The following is a 20,626-nucleotide window of genomic DNA, read 5'->3' as shown; positions in this document are numbered from 1 at the left end:
GCTATTCCCTCTGCTTGGAACCCCATTCTATTAATACCAGCTCTTCATATGGCCAGCTCCCTCTCATCCTTTACTTAGGTCTCTGCTTAATTCTCAGCTCTTTCTGTCTGGCCATTTTATCTCAATAGGTTACTCATCCCTCTTACTATCACAGTATCCTATACTCTTCATTCTTCTACTTGACATCTTATTATTACAGGTGTTTTCCTATGTGTTATCTGTCCCCTTCACTAGACTCCATGAGGGCAGTGCTGATATTTTATATAGATCATCCCATCAAATTCATAAGAATCTACAAAGTGGATACTATTATGTCCATTTTACAAAGAGAAATAAAACTGCAAAGAAAAACAACTGGCTATATATATATATATATATGAATTCTAAACAATACTACTCATTACATTAAAACAGAATGGCAACTTAGTAGAAGCCACAAAGATCTGAAATCTTTTTATTTATTCCAAGTGTGGCCCATGGACCAGTAGCATATACATCACCTGGCAGCTTATTGGAAATGCAAACACTTCTGGCCTCACCAGGACCCTTGCATATAGTTCCAGCAGTCCTCGACACATAGGAGTTGGATCCAGCTGTTCCATCTGCACCAGGAAGCCAAACACAGCTAACACCTCTAGGCCAGGGAAACCTTGGCCTGTTGCCTTGTGGAAGTTCAAGAGGCTAGAGGAAGCCTTAGCTTAGAGGAAGCTTTATCCCTGCTCAGAGCAGCCAAGAGAGGGCCTCAGCTGTAGATTTTTCTGAAGCTTCCTGGTCTTGTTTTTATCCACTAAGCTGGCAGAACCCAGCAACTGGGATTTCAAACTACAGTGGCCACCTGTTGTTTTTGTATCCCTAGTGTCACATCCCTCTTCTGAAGGTATCAGCATCTCTCATTAACCAGGGCCTTTCTGTGTGTACAGCCTTGCAAGCTTTGCACAGCACAACTCCAGGGGGCACCAGTCACATATACTCTGGTATGAATGGTGGCCTCTGATGCTGAGAATGTGGCAGCCCTGGCCCACTTCCTCTGGGTGAATCTTTCCTCTCCCGGGGTGGGCATTTGCTCCACACCTGGCCACTCACAGTACCCCCTCCAACTGGCTATAGAAACAATTCCAAGTGGTAGGCATATGGCCCAAGCTAGAACTCCTTTAATCTGCTGTAAATTTTGAGGTATTATGAGCAAATAGATATATTTCAGCCCATAAAATTGAGTCTTTCTAAACTTGATGGAAAAAATCTGGGATCTTTAAGGTAACATGTTATATCTGATTATTAAGATGGGAATTTAAGGTACCTTACCTTCTAATGGAAATTTATGTAGCCAATTACAGTGCCCCCTTCTTTACATAATTTTAACCCGTTTGGATTGCTTTCTAACCAGTGGTTCTTGGCCCTGGCTACAAGTTAGAATCACTAGAGCAGGTCTCGTCCAGATCAATTAAATTGGGAAAGGTTGGTGGCACAGGCCTTGGTACCTCAATTTCAGCTGCGCTAGAGTCTGACTACTCATCTATGTAAGGCGTCCCAAAGTGGCATATGGTGTGCTACATAGTCTATGCTTCCAGGCAGGCCAACAAAGTGGTAGACTACATCCAGTGAAAATTAGACCTGCCACTTTCTGATGATGTAGTAACTGACAGGCAGAGACTAATTTTATTTACACAAGTGGCTGTAAAACAAAAAATATTCCCCTCTCTCTCCACCCCACCATTTTTTGTTATTCTACCTCTCCCACACTCTCTGCATTTGTTTTACCTCCCTCTTGCCTCTCCTGCTCTCCCTTGGATTTCTTGCCAGGATCATTCCTAGAAGAGATTGAAATGGAATCGCCAGTGCTCCAGGACTGAAACAATCTTATTCTAAGCAGGTTCCAACCCTTCCCTCCACCTGGCCTCAGGGCTCCAAACGCATAGGTGAACTCGTGCTTCTGGGCACAGCTTAAACATCTACTGAAAAACCAAGCAGGTACCGTCCTTCAGTTAATGTGGAGTCCAAAGGCACCAGTGAGTTTTGTGTTTTGCTTTGTTTTTTTCAAAACTAAGATGTGGGAAGAAGACTTCTCAGAAAATAAAAATCTTGTTCTTACCACATTCCACAGACTTCAGTGATTAAATGACTATAGACTGTATGCTCCTCCAGCCTGGTCTAACTAAAATATGCATGCATTAAACCTTGTGAGGGAGTACTGGTACTTCAACATTATCTATGATGGTTTCTAACTCCAGTAGCTGTGAGTCTGAGAAACTGCAAAATATACTGAATTTTAATAGAATTCTGATTGTTAATAAAAAGAGGTAAATCCATAACAAAGAACACTAATAAACACATAAAAAAGACTCAGAAAGAGTCTTTAAGTTCCAGAATCCTGTCAATGTGTATCTTTTGTGAACTTCTTAACCAGTTTCTCAATTTTCTCTTCTATTCCCACTTATTCATCATTAAAAGAAAACACTGGCATGCATACAAAATACCCCTAAAATAAGTTATTTTTAACTGCATTTAACACTCTGGCAAAAACACTCTTTTTTCCACCCTTTCTCTTTTTCTCTCTGTGGAGTCAACAGACCAGAAAAGTAAGGCCACTGCATTGTGAAATAACCTCCTGGTGGACAGAAAGGTTCAGGAAATGCTGAAAATGAAATTATGGTGCTGGGTAATATATATTCAAGCCAAGAATGTTCCTGGACCCTTGATATAAGGGTTTAAATATAAATATAAATACTCAAATATAACTGTATGCATTTTCTATGAGGCAGAAAAACAACTTTCCAAAGGAAAGGGTCTGAAAGGGGATCAGAATATGCTACCCCAAAATATGCCACTTTGACATAAGGGTTATTTGAGTTGAAGGCAATTAAGAACAGCAGATTCAGAAAAAACAACAACAACAAAAACACCTCTGCCCTCCTCCATCTAGCTAAAAGCAGGGCATAGATTTTCCTTTGTAAAGGTGACATATTTTCTATAAATAAAGGTGTTCCCCTTTCCCTACCAGAGAGAAGACTTCTTACCTGCATAAACAAACCTTACTAAACAACCTTCATTTACCATACATTTTCCTAGTCATTTTTTCACAGTTCATCCCCCTACCCCAGAAGCCCAAATCCCCTTGTCCTTTTGTAACCACCCAACAGGTTCATTTTGCCTGCTGCCCAGATGGTTTATCCAGACAGAGGAATTGCAACAGAGAAAGAATTTAATTCACACAGAGCAGGCTGAACAGGAGATCAGAGTTTTATTATTAGTGAGATCAGTCTCTCTGGAACTTTTCAGAGACTGGGATTTTTTAAGGATAATTTGGTGGGTAGCAGGCCAGGTAGTGGGGAGTGCTGATTGGTTGAATTGGAGATGAAATCACAGGGAATCAAAGCTGTCCTCCTGTGCTGAGTCAGTTCCTGCATGGAGGCACAAGACCAAATGAGCCAGTTTATCAATCTGGGTGGTGCCATCTGATCCATCAAGTGCAAGGTTGGAAAAATATCTCCAGCACCAACCTTAGGTTTTGATGTTATCCCTAGGAGCAACTGGGGAGGTTTAGAATCTTGTGGCCTCTAGTTGCATGACCCCTAAACCATAATTTCTAACCTTGTTGCTGATTTGTTAGTCCTAGGGGGTTTGGGAAAGGGTTGTTATCATCTCTGTTCCAAAGTTAAACTATAAACTAAGATCCTCCCAAAGTTAGTTTGGCCTACACGCAGGAATGAACGAGGACAGCTTGGAGGTTAGAAGCAAGTTGGATGCGGTTAGGTCAGATCTCTTTCACCATCATAATTTTTGTAAAGGAGGTTTCACTTTGTATAGTTTCTTCTCCACATAATATATAAGCCCCCAGACCTAACCACGTCTTTAGGGTCTTCACTTCTTTTCTATGAAGGCCTCTGTATGCATATGTAATAAATGATTTCTCCTGTTAATCTATCTTTTGTCAGTTTACTTTTCAGTGCCCCAGGAGCAGAACCTAAGAAAGTAGAGAAAGGATTGTTTTTCTTTTTTCCTCCCTCACAATCACCACATTTATGGATTATCAAGAAAATTAAAGGTATGTAATCAAATTAGCTTAATTATTCTTCTGCTTTGACATGCAGTTGGGGGAAGATGGGGGTAGGAAGAAAACTTTATAATAGGCAGCCTTTCTAGAAGTGGTTCATTTCAATGGTTCACTTCAAGCTACTCAATTAGAATGTAAGAATATTACCAGTAAAAGTGAGTGGTATTTTATCTGAACAATTGTTCAAACCTTTTCAATAACACTGCCATAGATCATGAAAGCATGTCACTGAGTTTCTTTGGAACACAGTTTTAATGGGATTATAGCCCCCCACCCCACCCCCAGCTATGAGGAATGAGGCAAACTAAGTGCAGGACGAGAAACACAACCTGAAATTCAATATAAGGAAAACCCTTAGACAAGCACAGCAAGAGATATAAGGAGGGTAGGGGAGAAAGAGTGTCCCTGGTAGTTAATCTCAAAGATAACTAGTGCACAATTTATAGTTAGTTCATCAAATTTCATGACAGCTTTGTGATGGCACTTTTCTTTCATTCCCAAAGCCTTCAAAATGCTACTTTCCAGATAATTTCATTCCCCACTCAGACCTTTTACCTATTGGATTATACCTGATTCATTCCACGATGCTGTGTTATTAGAATCAGTGGTTTTCAATGTTAAATGCACTTAAGAATCAGCTGCGAATCATTCCACAATGCTGTATTAGAATCAGTGGTTTTCAATCTTAGATGCACTTTAGAATCAGCTGGGAAATGTAAAAAATAAACAAACCAAAGAAATCACACAAACAAAAAAAAACACCTGCTCCCCTCCCTACTCTATCAGTTATCTGGATGGGACCATCTCCTAGGTGATTCTAACTTACAGCCAAGTCTGAGAGCCACTAGTTGGAAAGCAATCCAAACAAATTAAAATTACATAATGAAGGAATAAACTTACATTAGGAGGCCAGGTACCTCGAATTCCCGTCCTAATAATCAGATAAAATGTGTTAATTTAAGGATTCCAGATTTTGTCCATCAAATTTAGAATGACTCAATTACATGGGCTGAAATATATCTATTTGCCCATGATGGGGTTCAGGACATACTACCCCAAAATATTGTAAGCTGAAGGAATTTGAGAAGACAGCAGAAGCCAGAAGGTCAGAGGTCATTCTCTGACCTTCCTTCTGCCCTCCTCTGAAACAGGTCATAAAACCTAGGAAGAATTATCTGGCCTTCTCCTGAAGCAGGTCTAAGACCCTCCTGTGAAAGGTTTCTCACTTCCCATACCTGGAGTGAAAGAACATCCTTATCTCTGAAAACAAAGGGTTACAGAGAATCTGAACAAACAGGTTTTGCTGTTTCCTCCCATTATTAGCTCATACTTTCTTATTCAATCATACTTCTACACAACTATCTACTTCTTCATCAAATCTAGCATAAAAAATACACAGGTTTACCAGTTTCTGGGGTCTTCATTTCATTATGAAGAATCCTGTGTCACATAAAACTTACGTTAAATAAATCTGTGTGCTTTTCTCTCATTAATCTGTCTTTTGTTACAGGGGACTCAACCAAGAACCTGAGGGTGAGGAAAAGATACTTCTCCTCCCCTGACCCCATAATAATCCAACTTTTACAGAGGATTGAAGAAATTCCAAACATCATATGATAGAGGTAAGCAAAAACAGTAGAATTAAAGGTGATCTAGTCCTCTTAGTATTCAAAATATGATAAACAAGGAAACAGAGCAGGATGCATCAACTTGCATTTTTTATTGACAATGATAAGAATAAAATCATTAGCTACCATTTATGGAGTACCAGTTACTGTGTTAAGCATTTCAATGGGTTACCTCATTGAAAACTAAAAACATCCCTCTGCAATAGAAATTATCACCCCCATTTCACAGATCAGGAAATTGAGGCTCAAAGAGATTTGGACACTTTCCCCAGAGTCACACACATAGAAAGTAGCAGAACCAAGATTAAAGTCCAGGTCTTTTGCTCTATCGAGTCCATTCTCTTAACTACATCATCTGTCACCTAGACCACTGAAGAGTCTCCTAAGTACTTGCTACTCAAAGGATGATCCATGGACCAGCAGCATCAGTCTGTTAGAAATACTGACTCTCTGATCCTTTCCAGGTCTTTAATTTAATCAGAATCTGCATTTTAAGATCAGCAGGAGACTTGTATGCACATTAAAATTAAAGAAGCACAAGCATACATGCTTATCCCACATCAACTATTACCTCAGATAAATTCATTATCCATAATGCATCCATACTTTTTAAAATCGGATTTACTTGACAAATAAAAATTGTATATGTTTATGGTATACAACATGATGTTTTGAAATATGTATCCACTGTGGAATGGCTACATCAAGCTAATTAATATGCACTACCTCAAATACTTATTTATTTCTGGTGAGAATGTCAGAGGTGTTTGAACCAGAGCAACCCCATCTTCAATAGGGGCTGGGTAAAATAAGGCTGAGATCTACTAGGCTGCATTCCCAGGAGGTTAAGGCATTCTTAGTCACAAGATAAGATAGAAGGTTGGCACAAGATATGGGTAATAAAGACCTTGCTGATAAAACAGGTTGCAGTAGAGAAGTTGGTTAAAACCCCCCAAAACCAAAATGGCGACGAGAGTGACCTCTGGTCGTCCTCACTGCTATACTCCCTCCAGCGCCATGACAGTTTAGAAATGCCATGGCAATGTCAGAAAGTTACCCTATATGGTCTAAAAAGAGGAGTCATGAATAATCCATGCCTTGTTTAGCTTATCATCAAGAAATAACCATAAAAATGGGAAACCAGCCACCCTCAGGACTGCTCCGTCTATGGAGTAGCCATCCTTTTATTCCTTTACTTTCTTAATAAACTTGCTTTCACTTTACTCTGTGGACTTGCCCTGAATTCTTTCTTGCATAAGATCCAAGAACCCTCTCTTGGGGTCTGGATCAAGACCCCTTTCTGGGAACAAGTACACTTAAAGTCTACACTCTAAGTAATCTTCAATAATACAATACATTGCTATACATCCATACTTTTATGAAAACAAATCCAATAATTTCATTTCCCCATTTAAGGCCATTAAACAGTTTCCCAAATGCCCTCGGAATAAGGTCAAAATGCAGGTAACCGGACTCTGCATAATATTACTCAGGCTCACCATTCTCAGCAAACTAACACAGGAACAGAAAAGCAAACACCACATGTTCTCACTCATAAGTGGGAGGTGAACAATGAGAACGCATGGACACAGGGAGGGGAACATCACACACCGGGGTCTGTTGGGGGGTAGTGGGGAAAGGGGAGGGAGAGCATTAGGACAAATACCTAATGCATGCAGGGCTTAAAACCTAGATGACAGATTGACAGGTGCAGCAAACCATCATGGCACATGTATACCTATGAACAAACCTGTACATTGTGTACATGTATCCCAGAACTTAAAGTAAAATTTTTAAAAAATTTAAAGAAAGAAAAATATATCTATTACTCAGGCTCACCTCTGCAGCCTTATTCTCTCCACCTCCTCCAGCCATTGATTTTCATTCCCTAAGCACACAGACCTTCTTTCTGCTCATCAAATCCCAGCATCCCCTCCCTCCCTCCCTCCTTTCCTCCATTGTACTAGGTTCTTCCCTGCCGAGAATATATCCTCACTCACCCCGTCAGTGCCTCCCTACCAGCCCCATTTACTGCTCTCACCAGAGCAGATGCAGTGCCTGGCACAGATTTAGGAGCAAGATAAATGTGCTGAATAAAAACATGTTTAGGATACTGAGGGCCTCCGCTGTTTCCTTTGTCCTTTTCCTCTGCTGTTGCTATGATCCTCATTCCTGTTGCTCCTTCCCTGTTCCCTGCATCACTTCTTTTCAGTAACTCACCTCCTTATCAGTAACCTTATGGCTATTGAAGTTGTCAGCTTTAGAAAGAAGCACTGCCACATCCCCATGGTCATTGCCCCAGGATTACTCACCAGCTGGATGACAACTGCCTCACTCTAACCCTGAGGCTCCTGGGATAGGACCAATCCTTTCTAGAGATGGACAGAAGGCCCCACTGACAGAAACAGGCTGCTTTTAAATCAAGGATTTAATATATAGGTGGAACCATAGATCAGGGACCTCTCAGCAGGCAGTACCGGCCAAAAGCTTCACTGTCTCTCTGCCCACACAGGAGAGTGTCACTGTGCTGACAAGACAGGTTATCAAGAGTTGTGAGGAACTTCATATTTTAAATGTGATGACCAAGTGTGCTACTCTAAGAAAACAAGTGGCAAACAAATCCTTTTATAATATAAATATCTGCTTCAAGTTTTAAATCTTGAGGAAATGTGAATTTTCATATATCAGGCTTACAATAACAAAAACAAGAGCTATTATATTTATCTATCGACTGCAAGCTGTTAAGAGCCTGACAACATGCTCAAAGCTCTAAACACACTTTCTTCTTCATCATCACTGTGAGGTAGAAATGCTTATTATCCCTATTTTAAGTGAGAAAACCAAGGGCTAAGTAACCTGTCTAAAAGGCACAGCTGGGAATTAAATCATAGGTCCCCAGATAACCCCTCTACTGCTTCTCTGCTATGTCTTACTATATAGATCACTTTCTCATCTGAGAAGTCACAGATGTGGACATCCCCAAAGAGACAACCCCTTGGAGAATGATCTCAAAGGCTGAGATTTTTCTCTGCAATGTACATGTTGAAAGCAAAGTAACCTCCCACATCTTATATTTCAAAGCTGCACTTCTGCATTAAAAGAGTAAACAGATTCAATGAAGAGATGTGGGAACAGGGTGCTTATGAATGCAATGCCACAAGTACTTTTTCAGTGTCTACTGGTGGTCAGGCACTGTGGTGGAAGATGAATGATCAGACTATCAGTTGGAAGAGTGTGGGGGTGGGGGCATGGGGGTGATGAGGAGAACTTCTCAAATAGACTGTTTCAGGAATGTTTAGCCAATAATTCATAACACTGTTACTTTATTACCTAACTATACGGAAATCATCTTTCAGAAGAGACCAGAGTTACCTGCCTTATTATCTGTGAATACACAATTGAAAGGGCCAATGTGTCTTCCAAAATGAAAGTCACAACTTGTTATATTTCTGAGAGTTCATATTAGAGGGTCAGATTTTAACATGTGAATGCAAACATAGTGTCAGAATTTGTTCTCAAGTGTCTGAAAGAACAAAAGAGAAAAGAGAAATGGGAGCCAAAACCAGACTAACTTCCAAAATGGAAACAGAGCATGTTGAAGTTGCATAAATACACAAATAAAGATGGGGACACAAAAACATTTCCTAAAGCATTCTATCAAAGGCTGTAGGAAAAAGGCCAAGACAAGGATACAAAATAGAAAAGCATAAGCCTGAAAAGGTTATCCACACTACTGTGAGGACTCCAGAAACCTGCCTTCTTGCAGAAACGGGATGCTTTTGACATGAGGGCATGAGATGAAGACTGCAGACTACTTTATAACACACTCTCCTCATTTATAAAATAAGAGTTAGATTAGATGATTTATAAGGTCCTTCCAGTCTGAATGCATTAAGTCCTTATCATCTGTGTGGTCCCTGCACCTTAAGAGAGATGACCATATAAAGAAGCTCAAAAAACATTTGTTGAATTCATGAAGTATTACAACCTTACCAATAATAAATAAGATACTTTACAACAATTAGTCCTGGTCTGTGGTCTTGAAAGAGCAAATTAGAGGAGAAACCATTATCTAAAGAGCTACACATCTGGTGTTCCTGTTAGCTGACTGCTGGTGGAATGAAAGTAACCCTGGACTTGAAAATAAGATGCTTGGTTCTAGTCTAATCTCTGACACAAACCAACTGTGTGACCTTGGGCAAACTGTTTTACCACCTGGGCCAGTTTCCTAATCTCTAAAATAAAGGTATTCTAAAACTATATACATATATATATGGAACCTTTATTATAGTCCAAGAAGTGTTCCAAGATCTTTGCATTAGAATTAAATGATCTCAAAGGTTTTTGCAGCTCAAATGTTTAGTATCTAACTACAGAGGCAGCATGGTATAATTAAAAGATTCCAAATTCTGTAGCCAGAAAGGTTGGACTCCCCCTCAGCTCTGTAAGGTAAGGTCTTTCTCTAAGCAGAGACTGTTAAGCAGAAGGGCTTACAGTCTCAGTCCTTTTATTCCCAGTGTTTTAACTTGGACAAGTTACTTAGCTTTCCTAGCCTTAGTTTTCTAATCTGTAAAGTTGATATAAAAATGGTTCTCACTCTCATATAGCTTTTAAGAGGATTAAATTATAACATATATTTTATTGAATACATATTATATTGCTAGCTGTGTAATCATGGGCTATCGTCTCAAGTTTTTTCTCATATACAAATGGGAAATGTAGTATTAAAAAGAGACCATGTGAACATGTTCTAAATGGTCAAGTGTTGGTGGTTTTGGAAGCATGTACATTAATACTTGGAACACCGTATACAACAATCCCATATATAACACTTAGAACAGCATATGCAATCAATAACAACAACACACACACACACACAAACCCTAGACTTCTTTCTTTACTAAATATTTCTAGTGCAGGTTGCAGCGGGTGGACACAGGCCGGCAGCCATGAACGCAGGTCCACATGGGAGTTGTAGTTCCGAGTCAAGGGGCTGCTCTACAGAACGGCAAGAAGCGAGACTTCATCTCCCAGGAGACATCTCGCCGTGCAAAATGTCACGCCACGAGGTGGAGTACCTGCCCGGCGAGAAACAAGACGCGGGACTGCAACTCCCAGAAGCCTCCGCGGCCAAGGCCTCAGGCCGCAGGCTGAAGCCAAGGAGGGAGAGTTCAGGTGGATCCGGCTTAACATCAGGTGCGAGTAGGGACCGCCCTTGGTAGTCTGAGCCCGGCCCGGGTCAGAACCTTTCTAAAACAACCACTGTGGGTATTTTCTATTGGTCCCAGCACATTTCTGAGAGACCAGAATAATAATAGCAGTAAATCTGCAAGTGGTAAACTTTCACAAGCATAACCTCAATTTAGATTTCGGCTTCAGGCAACATCCTTTGGCCACTTGACCTGGGAGCATTGAGCTCCTTGTTTCCCAGATAAGCGCTGTGAGTGGCTGTTCCAAGGTAACACAGCAGGGCAGAATGTGAGCCTACAGAGAAATCTGCAGATGCATCTCAAGTTCCACTAACCTGCCTCCTTACCCTCCGCCACCACCAACTTGGATATACCTTTAAAATCCCCCCTTTGACGCTAAAAATAAAAACAACAACCATAAAATAGGTGTAAGAAAGTCCAAGTACCGATGAGTTCTCCCACAACAATAAATTCGATGCCATTTTGTCTGTTTTTGAAGTAGTAATGTAAAATTATCTCCCAAAATGCTGCCTTCTCTGTACTCCGGTTTGCTCCTGTCCTGGGCACGTGTTCAGCAACCTCTTAGGGGAATCCAGAGCTGCGTGTTTAACACAGACCTGTTGGGACGGATATTCGCTACTTGTCTATGAAACTGACGAACCATCCCAAAACGGCGGGTGCCGACTACATCCCCAGAGCCAAGAGCTGTGGCGTCCCCGGACCCGCTGGCGTGGCCCCGTGCCTCAGTTTCCCCAATGTATAAACACGGTGGAGGAGGAACGGGTTAGGGCTAGGGTCGGTGCTTGGGAATTGGGGGGCCCGAGTCCCCACCCTGAGACCCTCGTGGGGCGGAAGAGTACTCGGGACAGAAGCCCACCGCCCCGTGAGCGGCGCCGGCCCCACTGGGCTCCGAGGTGATGACCAGACGCGCGTGGAAACCCAGACCCGCGCCCCAGAAACAGTATTCCACTTGGGCTTGCCTCCCCGCCCCTACCTTCCAGGATGTTGGCAGCTGAGAATGAAAGGCAGAGGGAGGGAGCGCGGGGCCGGAGCGCCGCCTGGGAGTGTGCCCACTGGGTGGCCGCCTGAGGGACCCGGGAACAGAGGGCAAAAAGCCCTGTGACGGAACAGAGCGGAGGGGGGACTGCAATTCCCAGAAGACCCCACGGTAGGGGCGGGACCCAAGATGGCCGCTTGTCTGGGGACAGGAGCGGCGGCCAATACACGCAGAGCATGCGCCTACGCCGGGCCAATTGAAAGCCATAGTGACAGTAACCCTGATTCAGGGGCGGGAAACACTGACCACAGAAGACAAGTTGAGGTGAGAATCCCCTTAGAAGGGGGTTTGGGGCATAAATCGCACAATCTTTGGCTTTTTCTAACTAGAAAAAGAAACATGATTCTTTTCACGTGTAATGAAAGGCTGTACCGCACTTTTGCTTTTTTCCTTCCTCCCAAAACGCGTTTAACTATCCCTTCACGACTCCCCACTGGCTGGATTTCTTTTCGCTTCATTTCCCCACTCTGGATCTTTCTGGATTCCTTAAGCCTTCTTTTCTTTATGTGTCTCTCAGAAACACAGACTTGCAGTCCCTGGCTTGATCCATCAGATGATGTAGTCATTTACGACTACGCTCAGCCCTCCCTGGCATCCTAACAAAATTGCACCACATGCGCCCCTTCCCTTTTCCTTTCTGTCTTTTCTGTGCTGTTTTTCCCTTAGTATTTGTCGTTACGAAGCATTGTATAAAATTTACGTATTTATCTTTTTTACCATCTTACTTTCTCACTAGAATGCAAGATCCATGCAGATGTGGATTTTTGTTTTGGTCACTGTAGTCTTTCTAGCACCTAGAAAAGTGCCCAGCACAAGTAAATACACTGTATTTTCAATAATTGAACGAAATCTACAGTGACCTTTCTCCTCTAGTCTCCCTTTCTCTGGTGCAGATCAACTCAACCCGTCTCTGACCACCATGGTTCCTTGTGCTTGTTCCCTTTTTTAATCCAAAATCATTATTGATGTATTCTGTGCCAAATGCCATGTGGGTGCTGGAGAAATCATTGATTCAGACCCAATTCCTAACCTCAAAATGCTCTGAGTCTAGTGACGTATAAAAAGTAAAATTAATTTTACAATAAATGCAATTACAAATTGCAGAACACCTAAGTAATTTTCACAAGGTCATGCACCTCCTAAGCAAGGACTAGATTCCTGGCTGCAGACTCTTGCCATTACATCGGGAAAAACAAAGAGCAGTTTTCTCTCAGACAAACACTAAGATAGGTCCCCATTTTCCTTAGCACCATTTCCTTTCTTTCTCTGTCTCTCACTTTTTTATTTGGCCTGATTCATTACATGCAGGCAATTACATCAAGTCTTAGATCTCTCATTATTTCTAATATTTGAATCCCATGGAGAGTAGCAAGGTGTCCTACAAAGTGTCCTGGTGTGAAATTCTGATGTCCTTGGAAGCTTGACTCTCAGAGAATGTCACACTGGATTATAGTTCATCACACAGACACCATGGCCACATAAAATATTATCAAATTGTGAATAACAAAGTGAAATTGAAAAAAAAATTATAATTAAAACAGCAGGAATGTGATCAATATATGTACAGACTGATTTTGTGCATAGAGATTAAAACCCCTGTTCAGGCTTCCTAGCCTAATCTTCTGTCAATTTGGGGTCATTTCCTGTAATACAATTCTGTTGCTTTTATGAGCACAGACTTAGCTCAGCAGTCCCAGCTATTCTCAAGCTGATCGACATGAGAGATTTCAACACATGTGTCAGCAGCCAGACTAAACGTGGAAGAAAATCAGAAGCATATGCAACTGTAAAGCTCAATAACTTTCCTCCTCCTGAGAAGGCATCAGCCTATAATCATTACATCTTCTACTTAGCAGTCAAAAGGCAAATGTCATGAACATACTCGGGATCTAAACAGTGGTGTCTAATGATTATTGCACTGTTGTCGGATAGCCTAATATGAGCACATAGGTATTACTTCAGCTGTGGATAATGCTGACTGCTGGGCTCAAGGTCACCCATGACCTTGAGCAACAGATACATTCACAAAGAGCATGAAGACATGGAACTTGCATTGGATTCAGGACCTTCAAGTGCCAAGACAATCAGTGGGAGGTTACTGTCTGATCTGCAACTTGACTGAATTAATAACCACCTTAGTTTGGGTTCTCCCAGAAGCAGATCTGGAGACAGGTATTCAAGAGCAAGTATTTTATTTAGGAGGTTATCGCAGGAAACACCAGTAAGAGACTAAGAAAGTGAAATAGGGAAGAGAAGACCAAAAAGATGCCTTATCTAGCACATTACTGCTAGAGGCACCCAGAACTTAATCCTCCTAGAAATCTCTGGGAAACAATGTGGAACACGTACCTTAGACTGATTCCACCAAGAGGACAAGATAACTGGGTTGTTTAAACACCAACTACCGTCAGTCAATGATTGGGGGCAGCTTTCAGGGATTATCAAGACCGTGGCTTGTCTGCAATGCTCCAAGAGTAGACAGAGTTGCCTCAGTGGCCACAGAAAGCCAGAGATAGAAGAATTAAGAGTCAGATTGGAATACGCTGAAATAGTAAGGGAATATAGCATACTGGCAGGGCACCAATAATATCTGCTACAGGTGGCTTTGGTTTACCACAAGCTCATGTCACTGAAATTAACAGAATAAGAATAAGTCAGAAACTAAGTAGATAAATACAAAAAGCCCAAGCAGCCTACCACCTTGTGTCACTCATCAACAATTAAGATAGATTGTACTTTCTAAATCCTCACTAAGACATACAAACCAAACAATGGCAGAAGCCTCATTTACACTGGGGAATAGGAACTCTTTGGGCATTTAAGGAGGGTGCTTTGGGAGGTTTGGGGCGTGGTAGTGCAAGGAGAAAGAAGATTAAGAAAAGGAGAAAAGGAAATTTAAAGAAACATATTAAAAACATTGTGTTTTTCGCTTTATGGTCTTGAAACATGAGTAAAAGGCGTGGATATTTTAAGAAAGTAGCATCAAGATCTGGGTGACTTTTAGACCCAGATGACAATTTTGTGAAAGACTTCTGTGGATTGTGCCATTATAGCACTTCTTCATAGCAAATATCTTTACTTGAAATTATACCCTCATTTATTTGTCCTTTTGTCTATCATCTGTCTCCTTCAAACAAAAGGTAAACTCCATGAAGGTAAGAACTTTGTTTTCAGGCCAGGCACGGTGGCTCATGCCTGTAATCCCAGCACTTTGGGAGGCCAAGGTGGGCAGATCACGAGGTCAGGAGTTTGAAACCAGCCTGGCCAACATGGTGAAAACCCATCTCTACCAAAAATACAAAAATTAGCTAGGCATGGTGGCTCACACCTGTAGTCCCAGCTACTCGGGAGGCTGAGGCAAGGAATCACTTGAGCCTGGGAGGCGGAGGCTGCAGTGAGCCAAGATTGTGCCACTGCACTCCAGCCCAAGTGACAGAGCAAGACTCCATCTCAAAAAAAAAAAACTTTATTTTTGTATTATTCAGTAGTCGGCACTCAATAAATATGTGGTTAACAAATGACTGTATTATGGCTACAAGAAGTAAACAGGGTAAGTACTAGAAGAGCCTGACATTTGTACCACTTGTATCATTCAACTAAATCATAAAGGTAAGAGGCACTGGTAACTACACAATAACTCCCCATTATCACGAAGCTTGGGGCCATCCTTGTGTGTAGAAAAACTGGGGGTCACATAATGTTCTTTGGCTTCAGTCAAACACTTCCAACAGCATCCTCTTCAAGCACACACGGCCTACAAGGAAATCTTTACCATGGAAACAGAATTTCAAAACTAAAAAGTCCGTAGAGGTCAAAGTGTTCAGCCCTCTGCATAATTCATCTTAGCCATATGTTACAGGTCATAATTCAGACCTTCAGACAAGAATCTTTATTTATTTGTAATTTATTACAAATTTGGGATTTATCTGAAAAAATTATATCTAATACAAAAATATTATATTAGAAAAAAGGAGAAACAATGCATTATTTTTGTAATACAAAGTATAGAAAGCTTGGGAAACTCAGTCGTACCCAAATGCTCTAGTCTGCTTCACACATTTCTTAACCTGTGATCATTAAGCTTTTTGGCTACCACTGGAGAATTCTGGTTGCCAGTAAGAGCCATCTTACGATGTGCTGAAAATTTTCTAAATTTTTCATCTATGTTTTTTTTTCTGTCATCTTATTTCTCCCTTTGTTGTTCTGTGTTAAATGTATTCCTTGGGTAGATTTGTTCATCAGATATTTAGAGATCTGTCTATTCCCTATAGCTTGTGAACATATGCATGCTGTCTGCTTTTAACTATGCCTCAAAAATAATCACACTTAATCCTTCTTAGTGCCATCTTTTGTAATCATCTTCCAGTTACCTAGAACATAAGGTGCATAAAACTAAGCTCAGTGTCCAAGCTGTGATCTCAGTAGGGTGGCTCAGAAATAAGCGATGATTTTTCATCACTCTCTTTCAAGAAATTATGGCTCTAAACTTATTGCCCTGGTTTCACTGCCGCTTTAAAGACATTTCATCATTCTAGAAGATAAGACCCATTAAAAGCATTTTCTAAAAACTAAAAAATATAGTAGAGGAGAGTGCAGTTTCTTTTTTTTTATTATTATACTTTTAAGTTTTAGGGTACATGTGCACAATGTGCAGGTTAGTTACATATGTATACATGTGCCATGCTGGTGTGCTGCACCCATTAACTCATCATTTAGCATTAGGTATATCTCCTAATGCTATCTCTCCCCCCTCCCCCCACCCCACAACAGTCCCCAGAGTGTGATGTTCCCCTTCCTGTGTCCATGTGTTCCCATTGTTCAATTCCCACCTATGAGTGAGAACATGTGGTGTTTGGTTTTTTGTCCTTGCCATAGTTTACTGAGAATGATGATTTCCAATTTCATCCATGTCCCTACAAAGGACATGAACTCATCATTTTTTATGGCTGCATAGTATTCCATGGTGTATATGTGCCACATTTTCTTAATCCAGTCTATCATTGTTAGACATTTGGGTCAGTTCCAAGTCTTTGCTATTGTGAATAGTGCCGCAATAAACATACACATGCATGTGTCTTTATAGCAGCATGATTTATAATCCTTTGGGTATATACCCAGTAATGGGATGGCTGGGTCAAATGGCATTTCTAGTTCTAGATCCCTGAGGAATCGCCACACTGACTTCCACAATGGTTCAACTAGTTTACAGTCCCACCAACAGTGTAAAAGTGTTCCTATTTCTCCACATCCTCTCCAGCACCTGTTGTTTCCTGACTTTTTAATGATCGCCATTCTAACTGGTGTGAGATGGTATCTCATTGTGGTTTTGATTTGCATTTCTCTGATGGCCAGTGTTGAGCATTTTTTCATGTGTCTTTTGGCTGCATAAGTGTCTTCTTTTGAAAAGTGTCTGTTCACATCCTTTGCCCACTTTTTGATGGGGTTGTTTGTTTTTTTCTCGTAAATTTGTTTGAGTTCATTGTAGATTCTGGATATTAGCCCTTTGTCAGATGAGTAGGTTGTGAAAATTTTCTCGCATTTTGTAGGTTGCCTGTTCACTCTGATGATAGTTTCTTTTGCTGTGCAGAAGCTCTTTAGTTTAGTTTCAATTCAGTTCGGTTTTTTATTTATTGAGGGTTACTCTGCGAGCCATTGAGTTAGAGGCTGGAATTCACAAGTGAATAAGACACAGTCTCTGGAGTGGTACTGTAGTGAATACTGTAAGCATGTAAATAAGTGAGCAAATCAATGTGATCCCCCATATGAGCCAATGCCAGAATGAGTGGATTCTGCCACCTATAGTGAAGGAGAGACGGGGGTTCCGGGCAGAGGCAACAGTACATGGCAAGCACCAGAGTTCAGGCAGGTAAATGAATCAGTCTACAACCTAAACTGGAAGTAGGATAGCAGTGAAAGAGACCAGAAGAGTCCCAAGAACCAGCTCATGAGGGTTTCCTAGGTAACTCCTTAGTTTACCATAAAAGCAATTGAAAGCCTTGTAACTATAAAATAAATACCTTAATTTGGAGGCAAAATGGGGAAAATCATTCAGCAAATATTTATTGAGCATTTACTATATGCCAGGCATTGTACTAGGTGCCAGGGATGCAATGGTGAGTAAATCATTAAAAAAAAAAAAAAAAATTCCTACCCTTGTGGGACCTCTAGAAGAGTAGACAAGCCATACACTAATATACAAATGTATAGTCTATCATAGGTGTTGATAAGTGCTAGGGGTAAAAAAGCAGAGTGAAAGGCTCGAAAGTGATAGGTGGTCTTCTTTTACATAGGGTGGTCAGGGTAGGCCTCTTTGAAGAGATGTCATCTGAACAAAGATCTCAGTGAAGTGGGGATGGGAGGCGGCCATGAGGAAATCTATGGAAAAAAGTTCCAAACAGTAAGTGCAAAGTCCTTAAGATACAAACAAGTCCTTAAGATACACTATGCTTGGCGTGGTAGAAGAATAGCCAGAAAGCCATGTGGCTGGAGAAGAGTGAACGAGGAGCAAAGTAATGGAAAGGAGGTCAAAGGCAATCAGAGGCCGGATCATGAAGGGTTTGGTAGGCCATGGTAAGATCTCCAGGACAAATGTTAAACTAGTCCATAAATGTAGCCATCAGACAGTATATACAGTATGACCCATTCGTGTAAACATAAAAAGATTGTGTGTTACACACACACATAATTATTGAGGCTCATAATCACTTTGAGGACAGATGTGTTTTAGAAATTAATAATTTGTTGTTTTTTAGAAAGGTATATGTCTATACCATTTGGTATATAACAGGTCTAGAAAAGTCTTATGACAGCACCCTGTCATCAAACATATTGATATGTCTGCAACAAAACATATATGAGATAAGCAAACACTAAATATAGTCTTACACCAGGTTAATCTTTTGGTTTTCAAGCTTTTTGGATTTCAAAATTTCAGATCCAGAATTGTGAACCTCTATTTGTACATGTGTGGAAAACTTCCAGGAGTGTCCCGTTGTTCACTGTTGTGAACAAAGGTTGGAGGAGTGAGATGGCTTTGGTGGCTGAAGTATCTTTTATTCTACTTTTTATCATGCCGAATACACTTCTTTACCATGTATTATTTATGTCATTGAAATAACACAAGTTTAAAAATTTTTTTTAATGTAGATGTCAGTGTTTTTATTCATGTAGTCTTTGGGTATTAACAATATGAATGGTAATCAGGGAAAATATTTTAAACAAAAAAAGTAATAGAAAAGATTTTGAATATTCATTATATAATTGCTTCTATATTTGAGTTCTCAGTAATGAAATATTCAACTTTTACCGTGTCTCTGTATGCTTTTCAAATTTTTGTCTTGTAAATACTTTTGTGGACTACAGAGTCATAGTATAAAGATAATTTTGTAAGGAGTAGGAAATTCATATCTAAACTTCAGTAAAATATATTTTTAAATTTTATGGTAAATCATATTTCCTAATGTACCAAGAAGTTTCTTCGATTTCCTTATAGAACATGGTCCATTCTCAGGACCTGCGGTGTACTGTTTTGTTTTGTTTTCAAGGCAAATCTGTGGGGTTTTATTTCGATGTTTTGATAACAGAATGTCATGCTTGTAATAAATACTTGCCTGAAAGATATTTATAATGTACAAGCCCTAAAATATTTAGACATTTTTAAATTGCAATTTTCAACCTCCCTATTTCCTACCACTCTCCCCCAACAAAAATTCAGAGATATGTATTTAACAGACACCACATTTCATGGTGAATGTTATTGGCTGTGTGGCTGAAAACTGTAATTAGCCATGCCTCACTGATTCATACATGAATCGTTTTGAGGTTTATTATTCCACTGGAATGTTAATGAACATGAATACAAAATACTCTTGAGAGATTTTCTTTTTATCTTGGTAAAGTACATATGGTATGGGGAAAAAAATACCTTGAAAATAATTAGTGAAAAAATACTTTGTGTATATAACTAGACCCTTGATTTTTTTTTTTTTTTAATTATTTAAGTTCTGGGATACATGTGCAGAACATGCAGGTTTGTTACATAGGTATACACTGCCATGGTGGTTTGCTGCACCCATCAACCCATCATCAACATTAGGTAGTTCTCCTAATGCTATCCCTCCCCTAGCCCCCCAACCCCTGACAGGCCCCTGTGTGTGATGTTCCTCTCCCTGTGTCCATGTGTTCTGATTGTTCAACTCCCACTTATGAGTGAGAACATGTGGTGTTTGGTTTTCTGTTCCTGTGTTAGATTGCTGAGAATGATGGTTTCTGGAAACCATCCATGTCCCTCCAAAGGACATGAACTCATCCTTCTTTATGGCTGCATAGTATTCCATGGAGTATATGTGCCACATTTCCGTTATCCAGTCTATCATTGATGGGCATTTGGGTTGGTTCCAAGTCTTTGCTATTGTGAACAGAGCTGCAATAAACATATGTGTGCATGTGACTTAATAGTAGAATGATTTATAATCCTTTGGGTATATACCCAGGATTTGCCCATGCCTATGTCCTGAATGGTATTGCCTAGGTTTTCTTCTAGGGTTTTTATGGTCTTATGTCTTTTGTATAAGATGTAAGGAAGTGGCCAGTTTATGTTTTCTGCATATGGCTAGCATATGCAGAAATGGTGTTTTCCCAACACCGTTTATTAAATAGGGAATCCTTTCCCCATTGCTTGTTTTTGTCAGGTTTGTCAAAG

The 20,626-nt window shown here is 40.5% G+C and overlaps 1 protein-coding gene and 1 long non-coding RNA gene across 21 annotated transcripts in view; one reads left to right on the top strand and one right to left on the bottom strand.

Annotated features, from left to right (window-relative positions):
- Positions 1 to 12,024, bottom strand: part of FHIT (fragile histidine triad diadenosine triphosphatase) — a 1,508,090-nt gene extending 1,496,066 nt beyond the window's left edge. For 17 of the 20 annotated variants that reach the window (XM_054479714.2, XM_063661896.1, XM_054479713.2 and 14 more), the window contains exon 1: positions 11,863 to 12,014. The gene's annotated coding sequence lies outside the window, so the exon portion shown is untranslated. Of the gene's footprint in view, positions 1 to 11,862 lie in introns of all 20 variants that reach the window. The other 3 variants (XM_063661901.1, XM_063661894.1, XM_054479715.2) reach the window with 2 other exon arrangements.
- Positions 12,025 to 20,626, top strand: part of LOC129032483 (uncharacterized) — a 31,682-nt gene continuing 23,080 nt past the window's right edge. The window contains exon 1 of the long non-coding RNA XR_008501368.1: positions 12,025 to 12,189. This is a non-coding gene — a long non-coding RNA (uncharacterized LOC129032483). The remainder of the gene's footprint in view (positions 12,190 to 20,626) is intronic.

Source organism: Pongo pygmaeus, chromosome 2 (assembly GCF_028885625.2).
Source record: "Pongo pygmaeus isolate AG05252 chromosome 2, NHGRI_mPonPyg2-v2.0_pri, whole genome shotgun sequence".
Taxonomy (NCBI): domain Eukaryota; kingdom Metazoa; phylum Chordata; class Mammalia; order Primates; family Hominidae; genus Pongo; species Pongo pygmaeus.
The sequence above is the reverse complement of the archived record's forward strand: the minus strand, read 5'-3'. Positions and strand labels throughout refer to the sequence as shown.